Raw genomic sequence first — 9,304 nt, 5'->3', positions numbered from 1 at the left:
ATTAATACCCCTTAATGACATGGATACAATTCCATTGAGGCAGTCATCTCTTTATTCAGTTTATGAACGCCAAATAGTCCCAAGCTGTTTTGATGACTAGTACCTTAGACCTGTGTAATTATTGTTTTACTCATAGCAATGATACTTGCCATCTTAGATTTTAATGGTTTTGTGTCTATTTTCATTAACAAAAGAAAACAGAACGGTTTGAAATGAGTTTGCACTCAGCTCTGATGGAAGATACTGAGGTACCAAAAATTCAAATTCCATCCCATAATTTTTAAAATAAGAGACATGCCCCATCACTTGCTTTTTTAGCTTTCACTTATGGTGAACATCAGAATCACTTACTCACAGGTGCTTGTTAAAGTCACAGATTTCCACACTGGGAAATTACGAGGTCAAAAAATCTGCATCTAAAACAAGAACTCAGGATGGTCCTTGAACTCTAGTTTGAAAATCACTGACCAGGGATCCCTGGGTGGCGCAGCGGTTTGGCGCCTGCCTTTGGCCCAGGGCGCGATCCTGGGGACCCGGGATCGAATCCCGCGTCGGGCTCCCAGTGCATGGAGCCTGCTTCTCCCTCTGCCTGTGTCTCTGCCTCTCTCTCTCTGTGACTATCATAAATAAATAAAAATTAAAAAAAAAAAAAAAGAAAATCACTGACCACCTTCTTCACTTACACATAATGAAACTGAGCCCAAGAGGTTAAATAACTTACCCAGAGTCACATAGCTAAATAATGACAATCAAGTGTGGAACTGAGGTAGCCTAACTCCCAGCTCTGTGCCCTTCCCATCCTGACACCCTGACACCCATCCTGACTGCCCTGCCCCTAAATTCCTTCAACGGAAGCAGTCACCTCTTTGGCCCCTCCTATGAAGAGAAGCTCACACACAGTATTTTGTAGGTACCGTATACCAGAAAGAAGTTACCAATGAGTGAATAGAAGAAAGACTGCTGGAGGTCCCTGGGTGGCGCAGCGGTTTGGCACCTGCCTTTGGCCCAGGGCACGATCCTGGAGACCAGGGATCAAATCCCACGTCGGGCTCCCGGTGCATGGAGCCTGCTTCTCCCTCTGCCTGTGTCTCTGCCTCTCTCTCTCTCTCTGTGACTATCATAAATAAATAATAAAAAAAAAAAAAGAAGAAAGACTGCTCTCATAAGGGGAATTCAAACTATACAAGCACCAGTGGAACATTATGGCAAAATGTCAAGAGCTTTCTGAGAGATCCAAAGAATACCATGATATGGCAAGTTTACTTATTTACCCACTTAATGTGACTAAAAACATAAAAAGAGCTTTTCTGCCCCTGGACGCCGCCGAGTAAGCATCGTTAAAGTCTCCCCTCCCACCGCGGTCATGTCTAAGTCAGAGTCTCCCAAAGAGCCCGAGCAGCTGCGGAAGCTCTTCATCGGAGGTTTGAGCTTCGAGACGACCGATGAGAGTCTGAGGAGCCATTCTGAGCAATAGGGGATGCTTACGGACTGTGTGGTAATGAGAGACCCCAACACCAAGAGCTCCAGAGGCTTTGGGTTCATCCCATGCACCACCGTGGAGGAGGTGGATGCAGCCATGAACGCTGGGCCGCACGAGGTCGAAGGAAGAGTCGTGGAACCAAAGAGGGCTCTCTCCCCAGACGATTCTCAAAGACCCGGTGCCCACTTAACTGTGAAAAAGATTTTTGTCGGTGGCATTAAAGAAGACACTGAAGAACATCATCTAAGAGATTATTTTGAACACTATGGGAGAATTGAAGTGATTGAGATCATGACTGACCGAGGCAGTGGCAAAAAGAGAGGTTTTGCTTTTGTGACCTTTGACGACCACGACTCTGTAGACAAGATTGTCATTCAGAAATACCATACTGTGAATGGCCAGAACTGTGAAGTGAGGAAAGCTCTATCAAAGCAAGAGATGGCTAGTGCTTCGTCCAGCCCAAGAGGCCGAAGTGGTTCTGGAAACTTTGGTGGTGGTCGTGGAGGTGGTTTTGGTGGGAATGACAACTTTGGTCGTGGAGGGAACTTCAGTGGTCTGGGTGGCTTCGGTGGCAGTTGAGGTGGTGGTAGATATGGTGGCAGTGGGGATGGCTATAACGGATTTGGTAATGACGGAAGCAACTTTGGAGGTGGTGGAAGCTATAACGATTTTGGCAATTACAACAATCAATCCTCAAATTTTGGACCCATGAAAGGAGGAAATTTTGGAGGCAGAAGCTCTGGCCCCTATGGTGGTGGAGGCCAATACTTTGCCAAACCACGAAACCAAGGTGGCTATGGCAATTCCAGCAGCAGCGGCAGCTGTGGCAGTGGCAGAAGGTTTTAATTACTGCCAGGAAACAAAGCTTAGCAGGAGAGGAGAGCCAGAGAAGTGACAGGGAAGCTACAGGTTACAACAGATTTGTGAACTCAGCCAAGCGCAGTGGTGGCAGGGCCTAGCTGCTACAAAGAAGACATGTTTTAGACAATACTCATGTGTATGGGCAAAAAACTCGAGGACTGTATTTGTGACTAATTGTATAACAGGTTATTTTAGTTTCTGTTCTGTGGAAAGTGTAAAGCATTCCAACAAAGGGTTTTAATGTAGATTTTTTTTTTTGCACCCATGCTGTTGATTGCTAAATGTAATAGTCTGATCATGACGCTGAATAAATGTGTCTTTTAAAAAAAAAAACATAAAAAGAATAAAAATAAGATTTGATAACAACTAAGTATAACTAAATCTCAGAAAGGCTATATCCTGAATTTACCTTAGCTTTCTGAATTTCAGCTTATTCTCTGTGAAAATATATACTATACAGGATTATCCTGAGTACAACAATATGATATGAACAGTGTTTCATGCAGTCCTAGCACATGGTAGATACTCAGTGAAATTTTAAAAAAAACATATGATGGGAAGACCAGGGAGATTACAGTTACATACATACCACAGTAGAATTGTTGATGCTTCCCATCAGTAGAGTGCTGTAGAAATTAAAAACATAGCAGATTGAAGACAGATTTAGGAGATTTGAGGGAACACTTATGTATGAAAACATGGATGGAGCTAATAGAATACAATGTTGAACAAAAGAAGCAAGACATAGTAACATAAACACTATGACTGTAAACATTAAAAACAGGCATGACAAAACTATATTTTGGGGAATTCATATTTAGGAGGCAAAACTACAAAGCAAAGCAAGCAATTAATGAAAACACCAGGATGATTGTTCCCTCTAAAGGGTACAGAGGGAGTTGCCATGAGGAAAGACACATGAGGGACTTCTGGGGTAATGGCCATATTGTGTTTTTTGAACTAGGTAGTAGTTTCATTAGTATTCCCTTTAACATAATTATCTATTTTTGTGTTTCATGCATTTATATGTATGTATGTTATATTTTACAGTAAAAACTTTTAAAGGTTTTTTTTTTTTAAAGAAACAGAGAGAGACAAAGACCTAGGCAGAGGGAGAAGAAGGCTCCTTGTGGGGAGCCCGATGAGGGACTCCATTCCAGGACCCTGGGATCATGACCTGTGCCAAAGGCAGACTTCAACCACAGAGCCACCCAGGCGTCCCTAAATGTTTTTTTTTTTTTAAATTTATTTATGATAGTCACAGAGAGAGAGAGAGAGAGAGAGGCAGAGACACAGGCAGAGGGAGAAGCAGGCTCCATGCACTGGGAGCCTGACGTGGGACTCGATCCCGGGTCTCCAGGATCCCGCCCTGGGGCAAAGGCAGGCCCCAAACTGCTGCGCCACCCAGAGATCCCCCTAAATGTTTTTAAAAAGACAAATTTAGTAGATAAACCTAGAAGGAGGCACTAGACATTCTTATTATAGACATTTGAGTTGTGTCTCCACATGAACTACCAAGATAATAGAGTACAGCTGTGCAGCAGGCTTATGTAAATATTTATCTGTGTACTGGCCCAGACAACTCACCCTGGAGGTGTTGTGAAGTTTAATTGGAAGGCATTTGATCAGAGGTTCCCAGGATCCATTCAACACAAATATAGAGTCAATCTAATTCCATATGACTTACTAGTTGAGTGATGATTATATTCAGTCATCATAGTCTTAAAAATAGTCATGTTTGTTTGTTCCAACAATGCTTTCAGACATAGTTTCTATGGTTCCCAATTCCATATGGAGAAATAATGTATGTCCTGAAGGGGAAGATGACTAATTTTTGAGCTTTACGAGGGCAAAAGTTGTTGATTTGCTACTTTTGGTTAACACATCTATAGCAAAATAAATGCAGGATATTTTCAGAGACTAAACTAAAACTTTAACTGAGACATTAGAAGATGAAAATATAGTCAATGGTGATGGTTTATCATTCCATTATTTGAATTGACTAATACTATCTTGATACCTCAATGAGACTGTTTGGGATGTGGTGCCTATGTGTGTGGTATCATTTGTTTTAAGTTGCAGAATAGCTAGAAACTTAAAATTTAAAAAAAAAATTGGTTGCAGAGTTAGTGACGACTGTTTCCACACATTTGAATTTAAATGTTTCTAATTTACTGTGGTTTATTATCTAAATCCAGAAAAAATGGACCTAACTTAATAATATGCTACTTCAAAATTAATTAATCATATTTACCTTAATGAAATCTGTCATACAAACAAAACAGTACAGTTTAAACGCACAACCTAAAGAATAATAATAAAAAAGAATAATAATAAAGCAAACACCCATGCACCCACCACAGAATTTAAGAAATATAATATAACAAAATCTTTGTTTCCCTCTCTCCCTTATAAGAGATGAAAGCTAACCCTAATTTAATGAACATCACTCCATGCTTTTCTCTGCAGTTTTGCCACCTGTATGCAGTATATAAAATTATGCATTTGTTTAACTTTATATTTTTAAGATGTATTTATTTATTTGAGATAGAGAGAGCTCAAGTAGGGGGGTGGCAGGAAAGAGGAGCAGAGAAAGAGGGAGAAAGGGAATCCCAAGCAGACTCCCTGCTGAGCATGGAACCTGGTGCAGCTCAACCTCACCACCCTGAGATTGTGACCTGAGTTGAAACCAAGAGTTGTATGCTCAACTGACTGAGCCACCCAAGCACCCCTAGTTTTACATGTTTTTAAGCATTATATAAATGAAATCATGTGATAGCATTCTTCAATAAATTTTCTTCATTCAGCATTACATTTTTTAGATTTACCAAGTCGATAAATGTATCTGTACTTCATTTTGTTCAATGTTATATATCCAGTTGTATCAGTATGTACCATAAAGTACTCCTTCTTATATTCATGCAGAAGGCATTTGGATTGTTTCCAGTTTCAGTTTTTCTTTTGCTTTTTCCTATTACAAAAAACAATGCTGAGCATAATCTTAGACATGTCTCTTGGCACATGGGCGAAAGTTTCATATGAGTGAATATCTAGGAGTGGAATTCCTAGATCATAAGTATACATATCTTTAACCTCAGCAGATAATGCCAAATTATTTTTCCAAAGTGGTTGTACAAGTTTATATTCTTCAATGTTTGAGTTTACTTTTCAATCACATTTATTCAGTTACAAATAAAGCAACAGTATGAACTTTCCTTTGTAAATCCTCTTGGTTACAAGTATTAGAAACAAACTCTAAAAGGAGAAATTGATTGGCTCACATAACCAAACTGTAAAAAGGGTAAAGGTAACCAAACTGGCCTTGGATGTGAATTTGAATCATCAGGAAATGAAATTTGAATTTCATCAGGACTTCTCTGGCTCTTATTTCTGCTTCTCAATGAATGTGCTGGTGTCATTCTCTCAGAATGTCTCTCTGTCAAGCAAAGGGACATTGTTTCTGTAGATCCAGATTCACTTCCTTGCAATTTCTTCTCTGTTCCAGGTTGAACTATCCTGACCAGATCTGTGATTGGATCAGCCTGGGTTACAAGATCATACCTTAAATTAATTATCACTGTGGCCAGTGGGTGATGCACTCTGATTAGGTCACATGACCATTTATGTGGCCAGAGGATTAGGGACTTTGTTGTCATATAAGAGGGAAGAGAAAATGAGCAGATAACAAATATGCACTAGTGTAGGCAAAACCAGTAAAGAATTATTATAACTGGGATTGTGGCTAAATGCAATAAATCTCTTATCTAAACCTCACATGGATAAAAATTATCCTTTTTACCCCCTAGAAACCAGAGGACACAGAGGGTATCACAGTGGAAGACCTTGATTCTTCCACAATCAGGAAGTCAAGGAAGGCACACCTCTCTCTCCACTTACGTAGGCACCACATGTGAAGGAGTCACAAGCAGGAGATGTGAGAATGGAAGGTATCTGAGAGCTTGAGCGTATCCTCCTTGAGACTGAACTTTACCCAGAAGGATTCTTTAGGTTATAGGGCTAGAGTAAGTTTTAAATGTCATAGGCTTAACAAGTATTTCCACTTATCAGAAGCTGGAAGCTTCAAAAAAGATCTGAATTGTTACAGACAGAAACAGATAACATATATTCAATGTAACTGAGCTGTGGATTAATACTACGGGCTTTTAAATTCCTGCATCAGTCTTCTGGCTTAGGCGGTACTGACAAAACCTCCTCTCAGCTTTTCCTGGCTCCAGGCTCCCTTGTCTCCATTTGGTCCCCTTTCTGCTTCAGTTTTGGCATCACAGAGCCTTACCATCAGGATGCCATGTAGAGTCAGCGTCCATGCCACCTGGAAATGAAAAGAACAGTGTATCTGCTGCTGTCAGGGCCCAGCCATTATTCCCCTACACTGCATTTCCATGGACACATGCCTGACTTTACTTTCCCAATGCCTTCATTTTTCTGCCTGAAGGCTTTCTGTGGCCACCAGTGGCCACTCCGTCTGAATATACCACAAGCTAGAAATGCCAAGGAGTTAATGCCCTTTGGAAGTGGTCCTCAACCAGTGACCATCTGTGAGATAGTAGATACTTTAGCTCCTTCACCTTTGGTGTAGGATAACCTGAGGTATGCATCCTAAACTATTCCCCAGAATCCTTCAGTGGTATTAGATTCCAGTTGTCCACAGTGGTAACCTGTTTGACAGCACAACTGTGAGATAATAGAAAAAAATATATATTGGTCTCTGCCCCCAGTTCCTGGCATAGAGCTCCCAAAACTCAGGCTATTTCCTAAGGGATAAGAGCAGTAGGAGCTTCTTTTGCTCTAACATTTGATCTTTGACCCCAGTTCTGACACAGAGTTCCTAAAATCCTTGTAACTTCCTGGGTGATGGGAATGCCTTTTCTTCTAATGAGGTGAGTCTGGGTTCATGGATCCTCTCTCCTCTCGGTTTGATGCTGAAACACAGGCAATCTTTTTTTGACCCTCCCTATACCATATATTCCTTCCTCTGTAAGTAAGCAAGCATCTTGCTTATAGATCATAAACATTTTCACTATCATTGGCCAAGGAGTATCCTTTCTATACTACATGAAAAATCTATGTGCCAGATCATCCAGATTCAGCCCTTGGCATGTTAAAGGGAAGATGAAGGAATTAATAAAATTCTCCCTCAAAGCTGGTTATATACATTTATTTCTTAGAAACTATCACCAGTCTTTGTCTTTCATTCTTTCTGAGACATCCATTTCCCTGGTAGAAACATAGGTACTAAGGAAAAAATACAGAGAAAAGGAAACCAAAGTCAAACAACACAGAATCTCAGGAACTTCCCTAGAAAAATAGGTCAATGTCAAATAGTTCTCCCAAGACTCAAAGGAACTAAATTATTTAGCTTCTATTGTTCTAAGTTATTAGATTTTTCCACATCACAATTCTTCAGTTTCCAGTGTGTTATTTCCTGTTATGAGATTATTTAAAGTAGTTAATTTTTAATTGTTGCTTTTCAAAGAGAGCAGCCTGACCACTGGTGCCTTTCTAAAACTTGCTCTTCCTAAAAAAAAAAAAAAAAAAAAAAAAAAAAAGCAAAAGCAAAACAAAAAAAACCCTGAAAGACTAACAAGGGATCAAAACAGAGATGAAGAGAGAACAGAACAGAGATGAAAAGTGAGTTTATGGAGCTCAGGTCAGGAATGAATAGAAAAATATAATGAAACTATTACAGAGGAATCAATAAAAGGTAAAGTAGATACAGGATAAAAATATGGTCAGAGATAAAGAGGAAAGGCTTGAGGGAATGTCAAAATTGAAATAGAAAGGAACAAACACATAAAGTTATCAGAAAGATGGCAAATATGGACAACAATCATGGTTCTGAAAGAAAAGAATATGTGGAATGAGAAAAAATTCAAATATATATGGTCTACCTTGTTTTATTGACCTTTGCCTCATTGTGCTTTGCAGATATTTTACAAAGTAAAATTTTTTTACTTTACCTTTTTTACAAAGTAAAGTTTTTCTGGCAACCCTGCATTGAGCAAGTCTATTGGCACCACTTTTCCAACAGTATTTGTTCTCCTCCTGTCTCTGTCACTTTTTGATGATTCTCTCAGTATTTCAAATATTTCATTATTATATTTGTTATAGTGATCAGTAATTGCAACTTGCTGAAAGCTCAAATGATGGTTGGCGTTTTTAGCAATAAAAAAGGCAGCTTGGCCTTTGTCACAAGGAAGATGCTCTTTCTACTGCAAGAGAAAGAAACCCGTGAGGATATTGTGCATGGAAGCAGGTAAGTTTGTAGATGGCAGTTAGTAAAGCTGAAGGGTTCCCCACTGGTGCTTTAGTTTTGTCAATGAAGTAACAGCAAGGCCATCTATGGCCAAATATAGGAAGTTGGTACAGAGTGAGCGTTAGGAATAGCTGATGATAGCAGGGTGGCCAGAGATGTCCCTGCGTCTCCTTGCCCCCAAAAGACCACATTGAGGACACAGAAGACATTGAATGAAAAGCATGAATTAGAGTATTGCAAATCTAAAAAAAATTCACAGGATTTTTTTCCCCCAGCAGCTCTTCCAGTGTTCGGAACGTAAAAACAAGATGGCTAGATAGATCAAGCATGGAGAATTTGAGGTAAGATGTGGCATGCAAAATTTATAACATGGCTACTTTTGCCATAAAATAAAGCAGAAATAATTAAATTTGTTCCATTTCAAGATTTACCTGACAGAGTAATCTTGGCTTATGGTACAGAATACCCGTACACTGCCTCATGCCCTTATTGTCTACTGAAAGGATTTTAATCCTATAATAAAATCTATCATAGCATACAATAAACAATATTTCCTAGAATTTTTAAAAACTAATAAGAATGATGTTTGAATATGCTGATTAACATGCAAGCCAGTTATTGGAAAAGGAAAGCATAGTTGAAAGATTATTGTTTTAAGATCCTTTCAGCTATCTAAAAGATTACATAAC

At 39.4% G+C, this 9,304-nt stretch overlaps 1 pseudogene; it reads left to right on the top strand.

The window, feature by feature from the left end:
* Nucleotides 1–1,363: 1,363 nt before the first annotated feature.
* LOC121498720 lies at nt 1,364–2,326 on the top strand (annotated as a pseudogene).
* Nucleotides 2,327–9,304: the final 6,978 nt, after the last annotated feature.

The sequence above is a fragment of the Vulpes lagopus genome, chromosome 1 (assembly GCF_018345385.1).
Source record: "Vulpes lagopus strain Blue_001 chromosome 1, ASM1834538v1, whole genome shotgun sequence".
NCBI classification, from domain to species: domain Eukaryota; kingdom Metazoa; phylum Chordata; class Mammalia; order Carnivora; family Canidae; genus Vulpes; species Vulpes lagopus.
Note: the sequence above shows the minus strand (reverse complement) of the source record. Positions and strands in the feature narration are given on the sequence as shown.